A 21,600-nucleotide genomic window follows, 5' to 3' on the forward strand; every position below is an offset into this window, starting at 1 on the left:
TACCTCATCCCCTAAGGACCAATCAGTTTAAAAGTCACACTGTTCTGACAATCACATTGTGCCTAGTTGCTGATGCTCTATTCAACCCCTGGAAACTATAAAAACTCACCAAATGGGCCACCTGGGATTGCTGCTTCTCCTTCGAGTGCAGGACAGCCCCGGTGCTTTTGAATAATAAATTCCTCTTGCTTTTGCATCAGTCCTTTGCTCCGCATGGTTCACTCAGAGGATCCCTGTAGCTCAGGATCATTAGAGTCTTACATTTGGTTCATTGGCTGGGAATTCGACCCTCTGTGGGGACACCCGGGAATCAGAGGTTTTGTCTGCATTGCTGTTTGTCAAAGACTGAGTGTGAGCCCGTCTGAACTTTTGGTTTGCTTGCAAGCATCTGGGGGCTCAGAAAGCCCATGGTCTTAGGGGGGTCAAGAGTGGTAGACAGACATGCCTTAATGTCATGACCTCAGGAAGCCTGGAGGATGCACCAGGTTGCCTGGAGGGAGTTGGGAGAACTGCCCTCTATTAGATCTGGTCCTGGCATAAGCCGGCCGAGTCACATGATTACTGGCTTCTGCCCGTGGCAGGGGCAAACTGTCTGTCTTGGACTTGGACGCCTACCTATGGCAGAGGTGGGCTGTCTGTATGTTGATTTTCTTTCTCTGTATTTGTTGGTGTTGGTTATCTCGCTCAGTGTTCTTGGACTTGGACTGATGACATTATTGGACAGACTGAATCTACCCCATTAAACATCCTAGTTAACCACTGGAGGAGAAAACTTGTCAGTGGTAGTAAAGAAGAGCAAGTTGGTTACTCTCTGTTCCTCCAAATGGCCACCCATAGTGACCTTCAACTTGCAGGTGATCAAAGCAGTAGAGGAAAGAGTCTTTAGGCCAGGATCCCTCAGGCACTCAGACCAAGTGCCCTATATAGTTACCTGGAAGACTCTAGTGGAGGACCTCCCCACCCCCACCCCACCCATGGATAAAAACCTTTCTTTCCCCAAGACCCACCTCACAGGTTCTGGCCGTCAGGAGGAAGAGAGGGAGGAGGGATCCAGGCCTGAGAAGAAGTCGATCCTCCAAGACCTTTCAACAGTGGACCTGTTGCTCCAAGACCCTCCTCCTCCTCCATATCCCCCTACCCTTGCCCCGATGGGCCCACCAGCACCAGCACTGGCTCTGGGATCCTCAGCCTATATAGGACCAGGGTCATTGTACCTCCCTTTACTAGAGGGAGGAGCAGGAGGAGACCCCCAACTTCCCTGTCCTACCATGAGACCCAAAGTCTGAGAGCCACCTCCCCTGATACCACAATGGCTCTCCCACTGAGGTCACATGGGGCTCTAGAAAAGGGCAATGAGGCTATGCAATATTGGCCCCTCTCTTTGACCGACTTGTACAACTGGAGGCCCAACACCCTGCCTCCTTCCAGATTAATCTCTTTGAGACTGTTTTATTTATTCATCAGCCCACCTAGGATGACATCCAACAACTCAGGAGAGTGCTCCTCATGACCAAAGAGTGAGAGAGGATAATACAGGAAGCCAGAAAGGATGCCCCCTCAGACATGGGGGCACTATCGATTGACTAGGCTGTTGTCAACAGCAGACTTTCCCTGAGTAGTCCTGATTGGGACTTTAATATAGCAGAAGATAAGGAGCACCTGAAGGTCTACTGCCAGACTCCATTGGCAGGTCTCAAGGGGGGGCCGCACAACGACCCACAAATTTGACCAAGTTATGTGAGATTAAGCAAGGACCAGATGAGTTGTCCGCAGACTTTCTAGAGCGGCTCATGGAATCATTTCACCAATATACACCTTATAACCCCAGCAGCGAGGAGCACAAAACTACTGTGACTATGGCTTTTATAGACCAGGCTAGTAGAGGTATGAGGAAAAAGCTTCAAGGGCTGGAGGGACTGCAGGATGGGTCATTGAGGGATTTAGTGCAGGTTGCTAAGAAAGTCTACCATAATGAGGAGACAGAGGAGCAGAAGGAACAGAGAAAGAAAGAAAGAAAAGCGACAGGGAAGGAATCTACAGAGAGTCCTGGCTACAGTAGTTAGGGAAAGCAGAGAAGAGAGACAGAAAACCCCTTGAAAAGGACCAGTGTACATATTGCAAGGAGAGAAGCCACTGGGCCTGAAAGTGCCCTAACAAATGGAAACTGGGGACAGGGAAATCCCAGGCCTTGAGGAAAGCACCCCTAAATAGCAAAGGTGTTAGCTCTGGGGGTGGGGGGAAAACAGTGACTAGGGAAGACAGGGCTCAGATCCCCTCCCGGAACCCAGGGTAACTCTGAGAGTGGGAGGGAAATCCATTCAATTCTTGGTGGACACAGGGGCTCAACACTTGGTCCTCCTCCAAGCCGATGCCCCCATTTGCAAGAAAAGAATCTTGGGTCCGAGGAGCTGCTGGCACCAAAATGTATTCATGGACTACCCAAAGAACAGTGGACCTAGGGATGGACCGGGAATCCCATTCAGTTATGGTCATCCCAGACTGTCCCTCCCCTCTGTTGGGGCGAGACATACTCTCCAATAGGGGCCCAGATAAACTTCCTGCACGATATACCACAACTAACTGGCCCAAAAGGAGAGCCCTGCCAAGAGCCAAGGCTACCTGGTTTACAGATGGGAGCAGTTTTCTCCATGTAAGTCAGAGACATATGGGTGCTGCTGTAGTGGATGGCACAAATGTCATCTGGATGGAACCTCTCCGCCCCTCACCCCCTGCATGTTGGTGCAAAAAGTGGAGCTAATTGCCCTCACCACAGCCTTGGAACTTGGGGCTGGCAAGAAAATTAACATCTACATGGATAGCAGGTATGCCTTTGCCACAGCCCATGTCCACAGGGCTATATACCAAGAGAGAGGGCTGCTTACATCAGAGGGGAAAGAAAGAAAAAACAAACAGGAAATCTTGGATCTCTTGGATGCCCTAATGAAGCTGGCAACTGCGAGTATTATTCATTGCTGAGGACATCAGAAGGGAGGAGACTCAGTGGCTCAAGGCAATAACCCAGCAGATCAAGTGGCTCAAGAAGTGGCTATGCAGGAACCTATCCCAGCTATGGGCCTGCAAGAGACACCCGCTGGGAAATGGGACTGGACTAAGGGATGGCCTCACTTAAAATATACAGAAGAAGAAAGGACTCAGATTGCTAGCCACCCTACCAACCTAGAGAAGGAAGGGCAGTGGCACACACAAGAAGGACAAACTATATTCCCCAGAAAGCAAGCAAAAGACTTACTAGGCCAAATGCACAGATGGACTTATTTAGGAGATAAAAAGCTTGTCCAAGCAGTTAAGGGACCGAAAGTATATATAATAGATCTCAGGTTTTAGTCCAGAGAGATAGTAGAACAGTGTAAGGTATGACAGCAAGTAAATGCCTATTCAGCCAAGAATAAACAGGGCAAAAGACCTAGGGGAGAACGACCTAGAGTATATTAGTAGGTTTATTTTACAGAAGTTAAGTCAGGAAAATATGATTACAAATACCTTCTAGTGTTTGTAGATAACTTCTTTGGATGGATTGAGGCTTTCCCCACCAAGCAGGAAACAGCTACCGTGGTAGCTAAGAAGATATTAGAGGAAATTTTCCTGAGGTTCAGAGTGCCCAAGATAATTAGATTGGACAACTGTTCTGTTTTTGTCTATAAGGTAAGTCAGGGATTGGCAGAGATATTGGGGACTAATTGGAAGCTCCATTGTGCGTACCATTCTCAGAGCTCAGGGCAGGTAGAGAGAATGAACAGAATCCCAAAGAGCCCTTAACTAAATTGACCTTGGAGACTGGCACAGACTGGGTGGTGCTCCATTCCTTGGCCCTGTTTCAATCCTGAAACACTCCCTACCATTTTAACCTGACCCCCTTTGAGATCCTGTATGGGATCCCCTTGACTGTGGCTCTCCATCCCCCCAGAGTGACTTTTCAGGCTGACAAGGATCTTATTGCTCAATTGCAAGCTTTCCAGATCAGCCACCAGGAAATGGGGCCTAAACTTAGTGCCCTGTATAACGCAGGTACCCAGGCACCCAGGAACTCTACCAGGCCAGTGGCATGGGTTCCTTCTACTCTGTCTGGGTTGGTGTCCAGAGCAGACCTTGGGCACAAACTCCACAGCCAGTCCCACAACACCTAGAGGCAGTTCCAATCCCAGGAACTCCAACACGCCCAGGATCAGAGGATCCCAGGATCCCAGGAGCTTGGTCACACCACAATATCACGGTCTCAAAGGCAGCTTGACTCCCAGGGGCTCGAACACACCCAGGATCTCAGGATCACAAGATCACAGGATCACAGAGACAGCTTGACTCAGAGAAGTTCTGACACAACCAGAATCACAAAAAGGACAGGCTCCAGTCAGACATATCCAGGGCAGGTAGCACTAAAGATAATCAGATGTTGGGAGGCAAGCATAAGAACATAAGCAACAGAAACCAAGGTTACTTGGCATCATCAGAACCCAGTTCTCCCACCATAGCAAGTACTGGAAACCCCAACACACCAGAAAAGCAAGATTCAGATCTAAAATCACTTCTCATAATGATGATAGAGGACATTAAGAAGGACATAAATAGCTCACTTAAGGAAATACAGGAGAACACAGGTAAACAGCAAAAGCCCTTAAAGAGAAAACAAAAATTCCTTTAAAAGTTACAGGAAAACACATCCAAACAGGTGAAGGAAAGGAACAAAAACATCCAGAATCTAAAAATGGAACCAGAAACAATAAAGAAATAACAAAGGGAGACAACCCTGGAGTTAAAAAAGGACCAACAGAATACAAGAAATAGAAGAGAGAATCTCAGGTGCAGAAGATACCATAGAAAACATTGACACAACAGTCAAAAAAAAAAAAAAAAAACGCAAAAAGCAAAAAGCTCCTGACCCAAAAAATCCAGGAAATCCAGGACACAATGAGAAGACCAAACCTAAGGATAATAGGTATAGAAGAGAGTGAAGATTCCCAACTTAAAGGGCCGGTAAATACCTTCAACAAAATTATAGAAGAAAACGTCCCTAACCTAAAGAAAGAGATGCCCATGAGCATACAAGAAGCCTACAGAACTTCAAATAGACTGAACCAGAAAAGAAATTCCTCCCATCACATAATAATCAAAACACCAAATGCACTAAACAAAGAAAGAATTTTAAAAGCAGTAAGGGAAAAAGGTCAAGTAACATATAAAGGCAGACCTATCAGAATTACATCAGAGACTATGAAAGCTAGAAGATCCTGGGCAGATGTCATACAGATCCTAAGAGAACACAAATACCAGCCCAGGCTACTATACCCAGCAAAACTCTCAATTACCATAGATGGAGAAAACAAGATATTCCATGACAAAACCAAATTTACACAATATCTTTCCACAAATCCAGCCCTACAAAGAATAATAGATGGAAAACACCAACACAAGGAGTGAAATTACACCCTAGAAAAAGCAAGAAAGTAATCTTTCAACAAACCCACACAAACATAATTCCACCTCTAACAAGAAAATTAACAGGAAGTAACAATCACTTTTTTTTTTTTTTTTTTTTTTTTTTTTGGTTTTCAAGACAGGGTTTCTCTGTAGCCCTGGCTGTCCTGGAACTCACTCTGTAGGACCAAGTTGGCCTTGAACTCAGAAATCCACCTGCCTCTGCCTTCCAAGTGCTGGGATTAAAGGCGTGTGCCACCACCACCCGGCACAATCACTTTTCCTTAATATTTCTTAATATGAAAATTAATATTACCACATTCCTAATCAAATGAAATTCAAAAATAAGAGAAATTAGAAATTTGTCGGCTGTCATCTTGTGGTCTCTCTAATTTGGTAATGGGAGAAATAGGTCTAATATTGTACAATCCATATATACTTTCTGCTTGTTTGTACATGGTAGGGTCTTGCTGTGTGCCACATAAAGGTCTTGAAATCATGCTTCTCCTATCTCAGCCTCTCTATTAGTAGGATTGTTTATTTGATGTTATTACACTACATTATGATTTTCAGAACAGCTTACATATTTCAAAATTATTTATACAGCCAAAATAAATGTAGACAATTAATTTGGGGGGTAGCTTGTAAGAGAACAGCAAAGAGTGAGAATGAGGCTTTGCTTGATATTTATAATTATTGTATCAATTTTGAAGAAGAGGACTTTATGAGTTACTCTTGTTCTGAGATGAATACATCTCAAAACCATCACAGCCAATGGTTACCCTCACCTAACGTCTGGGCCAACCTCCAAGCAGAACCGTTGTTCATTGAGACAGTTGATGAGTGACTTCATGGATAGACCATTTTAATACACACACCATTTCTTAAATGAATGTAACCTGTTCCCTGTGAGCTGAAAATCACTCAAATCACAATCACTCAAGTCAAATAGCTTTGACCATAGCAGGAAATCTGTATCCAAAAATTGTGCTTACAATTCATTCCTTGATGCAGCAGAACTGTCAACTCTTAGCTTATCTGCTATGGAGGTAAAAATCCTTTGGTGATGTGAGGGACATTACAATGAACTCCAGTGCCCAAAAACTGTTCTTTTTTGTGTTTGTACCATAGTAAGCCAAGATTTTAAGTTCTACTAAAAACAAAACAAAACAAAACAAACAAACAAACAAACAAACAAAAATATTTTATCTATTTATGTTCATTAAAAAAAACTAATAATAATATATTATTTTAAGATATATGGTTAATATATTTGGAGTTATTTAAAATTTATATTGAGAAAAACATGTATTTCCTGTTTTCTGTAGACAAACATCTACATAAAACTGTTCAATTGATTGTTGTTTTATATCAAACAACTTTATAATAGTCATTTTTATTGTTACAATATTTTATAAATTTTAAAGAATATGATAAAAAAAGAAAGGTATTGCAGGTTTTGAAGGGAGGAGGGCTCTCCGGGAGGAGTTAGGGTACAAAAGGGAAAGAAGAATGTGATGTAAGTCTATTTACTCAAAATATGTTTTTAAATGTTAACAAATTCAGGTAAACTGAAATTATGTATCTTTTTTCATCATAATGCAATAAAACTTAAAGGAATAAAAAAAGAAACATTTACATTTGAGTTAATGCAAAGCTCAGAGCTGCCTCAGCGAGGTTTGCATGGACCCTGCCTAGGGAGGTTTTTGGGGCCTTGCCTCGCCTCCCAGTAATTCTTTTTAAGCCAAAACAGTATTATTACAGATATATCCAGGTGTTGTTCAAAATAAGGTTTAAACTTAAGATTTATGAAAGGTCAATGGGGCTGTGGAACCTGTAGAGGCATTGCAATCTGACCTGCCTGCTCCATATGGATATATTGTGGATTTGAAGGTTGTTTTTTTCTTTGCATCCTGATAATTGTAAAGGATTTGCTTCTAGTGAGCTTGTGATCATTGGAAAGTTTTGCCTCTAGGAATGGATAATTGCCTTACATTATGTAAGAAAAAAAAATTGTCTCTGCCTCAAAACAAGAAGTTAGGACTTAGAATCTTTCAGTGTATATTGTTTATTATGTGGAGCATATTTTATTACCTAATCCCTCTGAAGGGGAATTTTACTACTTTTGCTCTTATACAACAAACTTTAAAGTTTTGGGGAGTAGTTGTTGTTCCAAAAAAGATTCAGAGGCAATATCTTTCTCAATATTTGGGGCCTCAGTTGTATCCTAGAAAAATTGTGGTACAGAAAATTCAAGAAAAAAAGGATGATTTATCTCATTCAAGTTATTTCCAAAAGCTTCTAGGAGATGTTAATTGGCTAAGACCTCACCTTAAGCTCACCACAGGAGGACTTAAACCTTTGTTGGATGTTATCAAGGGGGATGTGAATTAACTGGTGAGAGACGAATAGCTTTACAGAAGACAGAAGAAGCTGCTGTAATCAATAGTTAGCTGCTTATTTTAGTCATTGTTACTCAATGTGCCCACAGGAGTTCTTTGGCAAAGGGACCATTAATGCGGATTCATTTTTCTTCGTCTCCAAGTAGACAAAGACAGGTTGTTAAAATTTGCTTCTGTGCATGCTTTCGTATTTCCTGTAACTTTACTCATGCATCCCATAAAGGGATATATATATATATATATAGCTCAGGGCTTACAATTGCTTGAAATTGTTCCTTTTTTAGATACTGCTAATTCTCAAAGTTTGCAATTGTTAATGCATATATACAACTCAAGTTAAGAGACAGTACTGTTCCTTTAAAGCACTGTCCTTGGACATTTAATAACTCATCCTGGACTGCCTGGACAAGACCCCCCTAAGGCAATGCCACAGCAGACTTGTAACCCAGGCAGAGTATAGGCCTTACACAGGAACAGTTGGCCATATAATCTCATTCTTTACATCATCAAAATAGTAATAGCTTGAGATAATAATTTGGTATTTTTAGAGAGTATGCATGCCAACTTGTAAAGACTTGTTCTCAGTGTCCTCAGTATCTACCTGTTCCACATAATGTTGTTAATTCTTGAGGACTTATACTTAATCAATTATTGCCAATGGATACTCATATTTCTCATTTTAGAAAAATAAAATATGTACATGTGACTATTGACACCTTTTCAGGCTTTCTAGTTGCAGCTGCTTTTACAGAAGAAGCAACTAAAAATGTAATTAGTCATTACCTGCATTGTTTTTCTGTGCTTGGTGCTCCAAATCAGATTAAAACAGATAATGGAACTGGCTATTAAGGCCAAGCATTTGAGATAGTTTGTCAACAATTTAATGTTACCCCTATTACTGGGATTCCTTATAATTCTCAAGGACAAGGTATTGGGGAACTTTAAAAACAATATTTTCTTTAAAAACAAAAAAGGGCGGAATTATACCCCCAAGGTCACCAAAAGCACATCTTGCTCTTGTCTTAATCGTTTAAATTTTTTGCAAACCGATGCTAAAGGTCCGTCTGCAGCTAATTGCCATGGCATCCAGTCACTCCCAGCTCATATGCCGTGGTTAAATGGCGGGATCCCCTAACTAAAATGTGGAATAGTCCAGATCCTGTTTTAATTTGGGGGCAAGTTTCTGTCTGTATCTTTTTTCACAAAAAGAAGACAGAGCCAGGCCAGGTGTGGTGGCGCATACCTTTAATCCCAGCACTAGGGAGACAGAGGCAGGCAGATTTCTGAGTTCGAGGCCAGCCTGGTTTACAGAGTGAGTTCCAGGACAGCCAGGGCTACACAGAGAAACCCTGTCTCAAAAAACAAAAAAAAAAAAAAAAAAAAACAAAAACAAAAAAGAAGAAGAAGAAGAAGAAGAAGAAGAAGAAGACGACAGAGCCCAACAGCTGCCTGAAAGATTGGTTCATCAAGTGGACACAGATTCTGAGTCTTCTAGTAAGTATGTTTCCAATTACGAAGACAGCTAAAAATCTTTATGAGCCAGAGTTAATTTGGAGTATAGCCTCCACTATTACCTGAGATCCTGGCAAAGTGGGGGATGGGTTCCCCCCTTTAAATTCAGACTTAAGAATTAAACATTGGGCCGTGATCGGAGAACTTTGCCTTGGTCTCATTCTTTTTCTCGTCTGTCCCATTCATCCCCAGCTCTCCTTCCAGGTAAACCTGGTTCTCCATGGCTGCTGGGTAGCTACATCCAGGCAGCTAGAAAAAGGGTCTTAAAGCCCACACCCACAGCGACACACCTACTCCAAGGCTACACCTCCAAAGAGTGCCACTCTCTGGGCCAAACACTTTCAAACCACTACAGGTGGCCATTTTAACTATATTAATTCTGCCAATCCATGAGCATGGGAGATCTTTTTACCTTCTGATATCTTCAATTTCTTTCTTCAGTGTCTTAAGGTTTTTTTTTTTTTTTCATACAAACAAATGCCTTAGGCCTTGCTGTAAACCTCCTTTATTATGTTGAGGTGTGCACTTAATCATGCAAAACCCTTCTTCTCCTGCTTGCGGTTCTCCTCCTACTCCCAAGCCCAGGAAACCTAAACTCCACTGCCTTCCTCTGCCCAGCTACTAGCTGTCCGCATCTTTATTCACCAATCAGAAATAGCTTGGGAGCAAGATTGCATTGGGTCACCTTGGGTCTACTTACAATTTCTGTTGTCTCTGGGGCAACCAGGTTTTGAGGAACCAGTATTAGCATTAGAATACAAGCAGTATCAGGCCAGACCACTACAGAAGTGTATTTCTTTTATCCCCAATCTCTCCAGGACTTTTATCATTAAAGGGTGTTGGATTTTCAAAGACCTTTACTGTATCTAATGAGATGATCATGTGCTGTTTGTCTTTCACTTTATATAATTTATATAGTTAGTTACATTTTCCATTTCCATTTGTTGGACTATCCTTGTATCTCTGGTATGATACCTACTTGATCATGGTGGATAATCTTTGATATGCTCCTGGATTCAGTTACAAATATTTAACAATTTTTTCGCATCTAACTTTGTAAGGAAAGTTGGCATGAATTATCTTTCTTTGTTGAGTCTTCATGGGGTTTAGGCATCTGGATAATGGTGGACTCATAAAAGAATTAGGCAATGTTCCTTCTGTTTCTATTTTGGGGAATAATTTGAAGAGTATTGGTATTAGCTCTCCTTTGAAAGTCTGGTAGAATTCTGCATGAAAACCTAGCCCTGTGCTTTTCTGGGTTATCAGACTTTTAATGACTGCTTATATTTCACTAGTGGTTTTAAGTCTGCTAATCTGATCTTTATTTAATGTGGTAGGTGGTATATATATCAAGAAATTTATCTGTTTATTTTAGATTTTCTAATTTGATAGATTTTAAAAGTATGTCCTATGATTATCTGGATTTCCAGTGACTGTTATTATACACTAATTTTAATCTGTAATTTTTATTAATTTAGATCTTCTCTCTCCATCTTCTAGTAAAGTATGTCCTATGATTATCTGGATTTCCAGTGACTGTTATTATACACTAATTTTAATCTGTAATTTTTATTAATTTAGATCTTCTCTCTCCATCTTCTAGTTATTTTGATGAAGAGTTTATTAATCTTATTGATTTTTCTCAAAGAACCAACCCTTCTTTTCATTGATTCTTTGTATTGTTTTTGTTATTTCTATTTTATTGATTTCAGCCCTGCATGCGTGTTTGAATATTTATTGTCATCAACCCCTTTTGAGTGTTACTTGTTCTTTTTATTCTTGAGTTTTCAAGAGTTCCTTTAAGGCCTGGAGAGATGGCTCAGTGGTTAAGAGTCCTGACTGCTCTTCTAGAGGTCCTGAGATCAATTCCCAGCAACCACATGGTGGCTTACAACCATCTGTAACAAGGATCCAATGTTCTTTTCTGGTGTGTCTGAAGACAGCAACAGTATACTCACATACATGAAATAAATAAATAAATCTAATTTTAAAAATTAACACTGTTATTTTTCTTTAAAAAAAAAGAGTGCCTTTAAATTACTTGCATCTTAGAACCACCTTCATTGTGTCCCATGAGTCTGGGAATGTTATGTTATCATTTGCATTCAATTCTAGAAAAGTTTTTAATTTCTGTCTCAATTTCCATCTTGATCCATTCTTCATTCTGTAGTGAATTGTTCACCTTTCATCAGTTTGTATACATTGTTTTTGCTGTTGTTACTGATATCTGGTTTTAGTCTGTGGTAGTCTGTGGATGTAGGATGCTCTTTGAACTTTCTTGTATCTGTTGAAGCTTGCTTTGTGTTCAAGTTTGGGCGAACATCCTATGAGCTGCTGAGAAGAAGGTATGTGTTTGAGTGAAATGTTCTGTAATTATCAGCTAGATCCATTTCATTGGTAATGTCACTTAACTTCAGCATTTCTCTGTCTCATAAAGATAGTTTTTAAACTGCAGTTATAAGCTGGAGAGATGGCTCAGTGGTTAAGATCATTGGCTGTTCTTCCAGGGGACCCAGGTTTAATTCCCATTATCCACACAGAAGCTCACACCTGTCTGTAACTTCAGTCCCAGGGGATTAGAGGAGGTTTTTTGTTTTTTTTTTTAAACATCAGCATATGTTGGAAGAGGAATAAACAAAAGCATTCAGAAACCCCAAGTTCATCACTGGGACACTCAGCTTTAGGTTTAAATAAAGGAAAAACTGGGTAGCATCGTGGAGGAAATGAGAGTAATTAAGCAGTCCTACAGATGATACGCACAAAATACATCTTGTAGACAGATGGTGATGGTGTGTGCCTTTAATCCCAACTCTCAGGAGGCAGAGGCAGGAGGATCTCTGTGAGTTTGAGGCCAGCCTGTTCTACAGAGCAAGTTCCAGGACAGCCGGAGCTATACAGATAACCCCATTATCAAAATAAATAAATAAATCTTGAGAAATTTATATGTGTTGAGGTCGGCTACAACCAAAAGATTCTTTACAGCTTTGCTAGGTCTTTAGAGTCAAAAAAAGTTCATATACTCTTTTTTGTTTGTTTGTTGTTTGTTTTGTTTTGGTTTTTTGAGACAAGGTTTCTCTGTATAGCTCTGGCTGTCCTGGAACTCACTTTGTAGACCAGGCTGGCCTCGAACTCAGAAATCTGCCTGCCTCTGCCTCCTGAGTGCTGGGATTAAAGGTGTGAACCACCACGCCCGGCCATATACTCTTTTTAAAAGACATTTACAGGCATCACAAAACCAAGGCTCAGTGGAGTTTTCAGAAGCCGAACTCATAATAGAGTCACTCTCCCCATCGACTCCATAACAACCTTCATGAACTGTAATGCCACAATTATCACACTGAATTATTTCATCTGCATCTTCACTATTATCTCCAAGACAAACACAGCAAATCAGAATGTGGTCCATTTTCTGAGAACTCCAATTTTGACTCTTCTCAAGAATCAGAGAGTCCTCATTACTCTTGCTTTGAGATAGGGTCAGGCTATCATTGGTCAGTTCCTCATCATCAGCACTGTTTCTGCTAAGAACTTTACTCCTCTTCTTCTTGCCACCTGCTTCGCTAGCAGGGCTGCTATGATCTTCATCATTGCCCTCATCATTCTCATCTTCCTCACTCCCACTTCCCTCATCGTCATCATCCTCATTGTCTCCATCACTGCCCTCCTTCTGAGACGCTGATCGCCCCTTTCTCTTTACTCTCTTTTTCTTTTTCTTGGTGGTGGTAGCACACTGCAGCACCTCATAGCCCCTTTCACCAGATTGGAGAGTCATTGAATACTTTTGTTTGTTTTGAGACAGGGTTTCTCTGTGCAGCCCTGGCTGTCCTGGAACTAACTCACTATGTAGAAGAGGCTGGCCTAAAATTTACACAGATCCACCTGCCTCTGCCTCTCAAGTGCTGGGATTAAAAGCGTGCACCACCCCACCTGGCTTCCTTTGTTTTTTTTGTTTTTGTTTTTTAATTTGAATGTAGCATGCTTTTTGGTTTTGTTTGTTTGTGTCATGAAGCCCAGGCTGGACTCTGGTGTGTAGCTGAGCATAACGTTCTGTTTTTGCTCTCCTGCCTCCATCTCCTGAGTGCTGCGATTACTGGGCATCCACTGTACCAGCTACACAGTCGCAGGGGGGACCTCGTGCATGCTGGGCAGGACTCCACCAACTGAACTACACCCGTAGCCTCGGAAATATATATCAATGTTACATTACTATTACAATTGTTACTAAATTATTGTAAAACTTGTTATTAAAATTACTAAAACTATTGTTAAATGAAAATCATTAAAATTATTAAAATATAATAGCTTTATTTAATGTATATTTATATATAAACATCTTATATATTTATACGTTTATTCTATAATTATAATAAATATTGTGTATTATATTTATTATTATCTAAATATATAAATATATATGTATAAATAAACCACACACATACAGGTGTTTCTTTTTTCAAGACAGGGTTTCTCCGTGTAGCTCTGGCTGTCCTAGAACTAATTTTGTAGACCAGGCTGGTGTTGAATTCATAGAGATCCACCTGCCTCTGCCTCCCAGGTCCTGGGATTAAAGATGTGCGCCATCACTGCGTAGCCCTTTAAATGTATTGTTTACTGTTTCATTTTGCATATATGGCTGTCTTGAAGTGGAAAGTTAAGGGTGCTTTGGAAAGTCAGTTGTGTCGGATGGTGTTTTGCTGGGGCAAACACGTGAAAGAGTGTTTTCCTGAAGTGGACACGGGTGAAAGACTAAGGCAGACTGGTAAAGGAACGTTTCACTGAAGCAGACACACATGAAGGACGCGTGATGAAGGATTCTGCACTTATGATCCACATGTATTGGTCCTCCTTACATTGGGTAGGTGAGCTGCACGCGTCAGGACTCCATAGAGGGAAACGCACCAGAAAAACTGGTGGTGTCCTGCAGTTTCTGGACGCTTCCTCGGACGCAGGCCAATTGGCAGAGGGATGTCAGGTGAGACTGACTCATGGGGAGTTTTGCTAAGTCAGCCCCACCTGGTGAGGCGAGGCACATGATGGGGCGAGGCCCATGGAGGACACGTGATGTTTGGAGAGAGTAGAAATAGGATTCAACAGACTGCGAGAGGGGCTTGCTGGTAGAGCTACCTACGGTACTTCTTGGTCTCCAGTCTTCACTGATCTTTGCTTCTATGAGAGAGACACAGTCGAGAACTTCTCCTGGCATCCCTGCTGGTCTGAAACCCTCCTGCTGAGGCCTGGCTGTTCCTGTTAGGTCGTGCCACCAGTGCTGTTACCCCGACACTACTGAACTGGCCTGCTAGTGTATCTGTGAAGTGTTTGTGAATGGATCGAGCTGCGCTGCTCACCTGTGAATTTTACAGCCGATTTCCTGATAATGCAGATGGAGTTGCTCCAAAGAAACCTTTCTAACAGGTCCACTTCCCCCATTTCCTTTCTTTTCCACTACCTCTGGTGTGTGGTGAGCTAGAAGGCATTTAAGAACTATCATTATGGTGGCGCACGCCTTTAATCCCAGCACTCAGGAGGCAGAGGCAGGCAGATTTCTGAGTTAGAGGCCAACCTGGTCTACAAAGTGAGCTCCAGGACAGCCAGGCTATACAGAGAAACCCTGTCTCAAACAAACAAACAAAAAACAAAAAACCTTATATCTCGCTATACTAAGTTTCTGGGCTAATATCCACTTATCAGTGAGTACATATCATTTGAGTTCTTTTGTGATTGTGTTATCTCACTCAGGATGATGCCCTCCAGGTCCAACCATTTGCCTAGGAATTTCATAAATTCATTCTTTTTAATAGCTGAGTAGTACTCCATTGTGTAATGTACCACATTTTTTGTATCCATTCCTCTGTTGAGGGGCATCTGGGTTCTTTGCCCCTTCTTAGAATTGGAAACAATCACCCATGGAAGGAGTTACAGAGACAAAGTTTGGAGCTGAGACAAAAGGATGGACCATCTAGAGACTGCCATATCAGGGATCCATCCCAAAATTAGCCTCCAAACGATGACACCATTGCATACACTAGCAAGCGTTTGCTGCAAGGACCCTGATATAGCTGTCTCTTGTGAGACTAGGCCGGGGCCTAGCAAACACAGAAGTGGATGCTCACATTCAGCTATTGGATGGATCACAGGGCCCCCAATGGAGGAGCTAGAGAAAGTATCCAAGGAGCTAAAGAGATCTGCAACCCTGTAGGTGCAACATTATGAACTAACCAGTACCCCGGAGCTCTTGTCTCTAACTGCATATGTATCAAAAGATGGCCTAGTCGGCCATCACTGGAAAGAGAGGACCATTGGACACGCAAACTTTATATGCCCCCGTACAGGGGAACGCCAGGGCCAAAAAATGGGAATGGGTGGGTAGGGAAGTGGGGTGGAGTGTGGGGGGGACTTTTGAGATAGCATTGGAAATGTAATTGAGGAAAATATGTAATAAACAAAAACAAAAACAAAAACCATCATTAAATATAGGCTTTTAAAAAACTTAAAAGTTATGGTGTCTTGTTTGAATGCATACCCAATGCTCACGGAAGCCAGATAAGGGTGTCAGATCCCCTGGGTCTGGAGTTCAGATGGTTGTAAGCTGCCATATGGGTGCTGGGAATTGAACTTAGTGCCAAGTGCTCTTAACTGCTGAGCCATCTCTCCAGCCCCCTTTGAAATCTTTTATTTATTTATTTATTTATTTATTTATTTATTTATTTATTTATGTTTTTCGAGACAGGGTTTCTCTGTGTAGCCCTGGCTGATCCTGGAACTCACGTTGTAGACCAGGCTGGCCTCGAACTCAGAAATCTGCCGGCCTCTGCCTCCCAAGTGTTGGGATTAAAGGCATGTGCCACCACTGCCCGGCTTTGAAATCTTTTAAATGTGCATGTTATAGCTTTAGTTTCATAGGAACGAATGAGACCATCTTCTTCATCAAGTAATAAATGGAATCCACTTATGTTTAGCGGTGCTGTTATTAAACACTAGTAATAACCCCCCAAAAACCCTGCAAAGTTTCTAAATATTACTTCCAAAGTCAACATTTCTCTATGTGTGGTTCAAATTTCATGTTTGTAAAATACATCTTTGCATTCATGATCCTGTCAGGTTTCAGTCCTTCAGAGTAGAAATACACATGGAGAGACCACACTGCAGATAAGAGTGCAGACTAATCTTACCGAAGACTTGAGTTATATCACCAACACCCAAGTGGGACACTTCAAATACCTGCACCAAAGTACACCCTCCCTACAGACATACCCATGATTAAAAATACAATTTAATAAAAATAACACCTCACAGTGAGCATGAGAGCCTGCCATGCAGCCCTGATGACTCAAAGTCAAGTTCTAGAATCTATGTGGTGGATAAATTGAAAGCTGGTGACATGGTCTGGCAAGAACCAAGCTGTGTGGTGTAGAGACAATCTCTTTTGCACTGTGTAAAATCTTTTACCTGTCAATAAAATTCTGGATGGGCAATGAGGAAAGGCAGGATTAGAAGGTGGGATATCCAGCAGAGAGAGGGGGAGGGGGAGGGGGGAGAGGGGAAGAGGGAGAGAGGGGGAGGGGAGGAGAAGGGGGAAAGAGGAATTCTGGAATTGAGACACACAGGGAGAATTGCCCTGACACAGAGAAAGATGGTTGCATGACACTGAGGACCAGGGAGCCAGCCACTGGCATGACTTTGACTGCATTAAATGTGATAATTGAGTTATGAGCTATGGGAGATGAGCCAAAGCTATTAGTCTTGGCATTTAGAAGTCTCAGAGTCATTATTTTGTGAAGCTTAATGTGTGGGATGGGAAGCCTGAGGGTTACAGTGTAGAGCACCAGGCAACTTTGGAACATCAGGATAAGACATGATTTATATACGTTCATCACTCTCATTTGTCAGGTTTAGACCAAACTTCACTCGTATCAGCAAATGAGATTTATGGCTAGGCAGGTGTGGCCACTCCTGTTTGTCCTGACATTTGGGCAAATAGGGCCTGCTGTTATATACCTGACTGGAATGCAGCCCTGTATGACAAAATTAATACGGCAGTTAGAGTTCAGGGTAAATTTGAGTTTCAAAATAAAACTAGAGCCAGATGCAGGTGGTGCGTGCCCTTTGGGATCCTAGCACTCGGGAAGCGGGGGATCTCTGAGTTCAAGGCCAGCCTGGTCTACAGAATGAGTTCTCAGACAGCCAGGGCCACACAGATAAACCCTGTCTTAAATAAAATAAAACTAAATTAAATTTTTAAAAAAAAGAGTAAATTCTAAAGACTGTAAACAAAATCTCTTCATAGTACTTGCCAATAGTCCCAGGGCTTGGGAGGCAGGGGCAGAAGGTCTCTGTAATTCAAGGTTAACCTGGTCTACACAGCGAGATCCTGTCTTTAACAACAAATGACTAGCTGTTGATGTTATTTAGTCACCTTCAAGTTTCTCCTTTGTAGCTCTCCAGACTCTGTACTGGGCTGTCCAAAGATGATAGATGACTCCCTCTGCCTCCCCCGCACCCCCAAAGTGTCTTCCAGACACAACAGAACAGACACACACACATACACACAAACTCAGAGGTCACGGTAGTGTGCACAGTGCACAGGCTTGTGGAGGGACCAAGAAGCTATTTGCAATGGATACCCTCTAGCAAAACAGAAATCAATTTTCTCCAATGGAGTCTCGCTGAGTGTCCTGATGGCATTTCAGGGCAGGCCCATGCCCAGGAGTAATTGACCAACATAAAACTTATTTTGTGGACTTTTGATTTCTTAGGTTTGCTTGGGCGTTTTTTGTTTTGTTTTATTTTGTTTGCCTTGTTAGTCTTTTGCCTATTTGTTTTCATTCTCATTTGTGTGTGTGTTTATGCTTTTTTTGTTTTTGTTTGTTTTATACTGTTTGAAAGAGGGAGCTTATAGTTGGGTAGTTAGGGAGGGTGTGGAAATGGGAGGACCTAGGGGAAGTTGGGCATTGGGAGACACATGATCAAAATATATTGTATAAAAAAATTTTGAGGTGAGCTCTACAAGTTCCCTCTCCCCACTGTCGGACATTTCATCTAAGGTCCCTCCCTTTGAGTCCTAAGAGTCTCCTACCTCCGAGGTCTCCGGAACATTCTGGAGGGTCCCCCCAAACCTTTTACCTCCCAAGGTTGCCTGTTTCCATCCTTTCTGCTGACCCTCAGGGCTTTAGTCCTGTTCCCCCCACCCAATACCTGATCATGTTCCCCTATTCCCTTCCCTCTCCTCTTTTCCACCCAGGTCTCTCCCCCTGCCCCCCTCCTGTGATTGCTTTCTTCTCCCTCTCAAGTGGGATTGAGGCATCCTCATTTGCGGCTGTTCGGCTTGTTAACCGTTTTGAGTTCTGTGGATTGTACCCTAGGTATTCTGTACTTTTTTTTGGGCTCATATCCATTTATTAGTGAGTACATACCATGCATGTCCTTTTGAGTCTGAGTTACCTCACTTAGGATTATATTTTCTAGTTCCATCCATTTGCCTGCAAAACTCATGATGTCCTTGTTCTTAATAGGTGAGTGGTATTCCATTGTGTAAATTAACTACATTTTCTGTATCCATTCTGTTGTGGGACATCAGGGTTGTTTCCAGCTTCAGGGCATCAGGTGAGGGATGGGGTTGCCATCCCAAAGTCAAAAACTCTGACCCTTAATTGTCCCTGTCTGAAAGAACTGCAGGGACAGAAATAGAGAAGAGCCTGAGGAAAAGAAGGTCCAGCAACAGGCCTAAAGTGGGATCCAGCCCAAAAGGAGGTCCCAAGGCCTGACACTATTACTGAGGCTATGGCGTGCTCACAAAAGGGGGCCTATCATGACTGCCCTCTGAAAGACCCAACCAGCAGCTGAAAGAGTCAGATGCAGATATTTACACCCAACCAATGGACAGAAGCTGCTGACCCCTGTGGTTGAGTTAGGGGAAAGCTGGAAGAAGGTGAGGAGAAGGGCAACACTATAGAGGGACCAGCAATCTCTACTAGCCTGAACCCCTGAGATCTCTGACACTGGACCACAACCAGGCAGCATACATCAGCTGATATGAGGCCCCCAACATGTATACAGCAGAGGACTGTCAGGTCTGGACTCAGTCAGAGAAGATGCACCTAACCCTCCTGAAACTAGAGGCCCCAGGGAGTGGGGAGGGGGGGAGGGGGGAGGGGGGCTGGGAACATCCTCATGGAGACAGTGGAGAGAGGAGGTATGGGATGTGGAACAGTAAGAGGGTGGACTGGAAGGGGGAAAAATCTGAACTGTAAAAAAGATCAAATAAAAATTTAAAATTTTTTTTCTTTTTGAAACAGCATCTCGCTATATAGCACTGGGTAGTCCGAAACTCACTCTATAGATCAGATTGGCCTTCAACTCACCAATATCTGCTTGCCTCTGCCTTCCAAGTGCAACCATACCTAGTTTGATTTTTTTTTTTTTTTTAATGCACTTGGGAGGCAGAGGCAGGCGGATTTCTGAGTTCGAGGCCAGCCTGGTCTACAAAGTGAGTTCCAGGACAGCCAGGGCTACACAGAGAAACCCTGTCTCGAAAAACAAAAAGAAAAAAAAAAAGAATTAGGATCAGAGTTTAAGGGGAAACTTATAGGCAAATTTAGACCGGTTTTAAAAGTATTTTAAATGGGTCTTCTTTAAAAACCTCGGTGTTAGAGCCAGAAGGATCTGTTGCTAAAAATAACTTTGTAAGCTTGTTTCAAATTATAATCTTAATACCTTTATAAACTCTGGGTCTTATGCGGGGCGATGGACATGGAGAAATGATGAGGTGGGAGAGATGACTGGCGTCCTGCCAGAGCTCTGGGGCTCTGAGCAGGTGGACTCAGGAGACTGCCATGGGACCCCATGGAACCGCCTCAGGACTGGTGTTGGGATGTGTTAGGCTGCTGAACCATGCTCCAGGGAGTGGGAAAGGCACAGTCTCAACTCCAACTCTCAGGCACCAGAAACTGCCAGGGACAGAGGAAAAGTCGGCAAAGTCGGCTCTGGGTCTCTGGGCTTCACGGAGGCCAGAGACAATAGATTCTCAGTGTCAGACATCCCAGATGCTGATGGATGTCGAGGAAGAGCTGAGAATGAAGTGGGGGCCCAGGGGTGGCACAGTCAGCCCTGGGACCGAAGGGAGAAGGGGCAGGGGGAGAAGGCGGTGGGTGGTTCCCACTCAGGAGAGTCTTTGGTCTTGTCTGGTGGCTGGAAACACTGGGAGGCCTTCCTGTGGGAGATTAGACATGGCTCTTTAGGGCAAGGCCTATTCTATTGTTCTAGCATGGCAGGTCTTGTTGAGCAGAGATGGTCCATGGTTTTAGAGCTTTATTGTAGAAAAGCAGAGAGAGAGGGAAGAGTAAAAAGGCAGAGGGCAGCCATGGCCACATGGGGAGAGAGGAGAAGGGAAAGGGAGAGAGGGAGCAAGAGGGCTGGAGAGAAAGCAAGAGAAGCAAGAGAGGCAAGGGAGAGAGAGGAGGGGCCAAGCAGCCCATTTTATACTGGGCTGGGCTACCTTGCTGTTTTAGGGTAACTGTGGGAAGGAGCATACCTAGCTATATACCTATGGGTAGATACCTGGCTATATGCCTGTGGGAAAGAGCATACCAGGTAACTGTGGGGGTGGAGTCTGGAAAGCCCATGTGACTGATGACCACAGAATGATGGAGGTGAGGGCTCATGGTGTCAGGAGTTTGTGTCTGGGGGCATAGCTCACTTGTAGAATTTGTAGGGCTGGTGAGATGGCTCAGTGGGTAAGAGCACCCAACTGCTCTTCCGAAGGTCCAGAGTTCAAATCCCAGCAACCACATGGTGGCTCACAACCATCTGTAACGAGATCTGACTCCCTCTTCTGGAGTGTCTGAAGACAGCTACAATGTACTTCCATATAATAAATAAATAAATCAAAAAAAAAAAAAAAAAAGAATTTGTAGAACTTGTAGAATCACTCCATCCCTTGTAGAATTTTCTACTGGGTCTCTGGAGTAAGCCTTGCTCGACTAGAACACAGACTCTCTTTCACGGTCGAACAGTCTTATAATTTTCTTTTTTCATAATATTTTATATTCATCTTTCTTCCTAGCAATCAGCTTTTGGTCTCCCCAGGAGACACAGATCTAGGACAGATTAGACCAGACTAAAAGTAGATAAAGGCAGTTTTATTAGGTACTGCTCCTGGGCAGACTGCCCCAAAGAACTGGTCTAGGCAGTCATGTGCCCAGGCTAGTGTGATGACATGTCAGCCATAAGCTGGGTTTGTGCCCAAGTGTGGTCAAGAGCT

The sequence above is a fragment of the Mus musculus genome, chromosome 12 (genome assembly GCF_000001635.26).
Source record: "Mus musculus strain C57BL/6J chromosome 12, GRCm38.p6 C57BL/6J".
In the NCBI taxonomy this organism is placed as follows: Eukaryota; Metazoa; Chordata; class Mammalia; order Rodentia; family Muridae; genus Mus; species Mus musculus.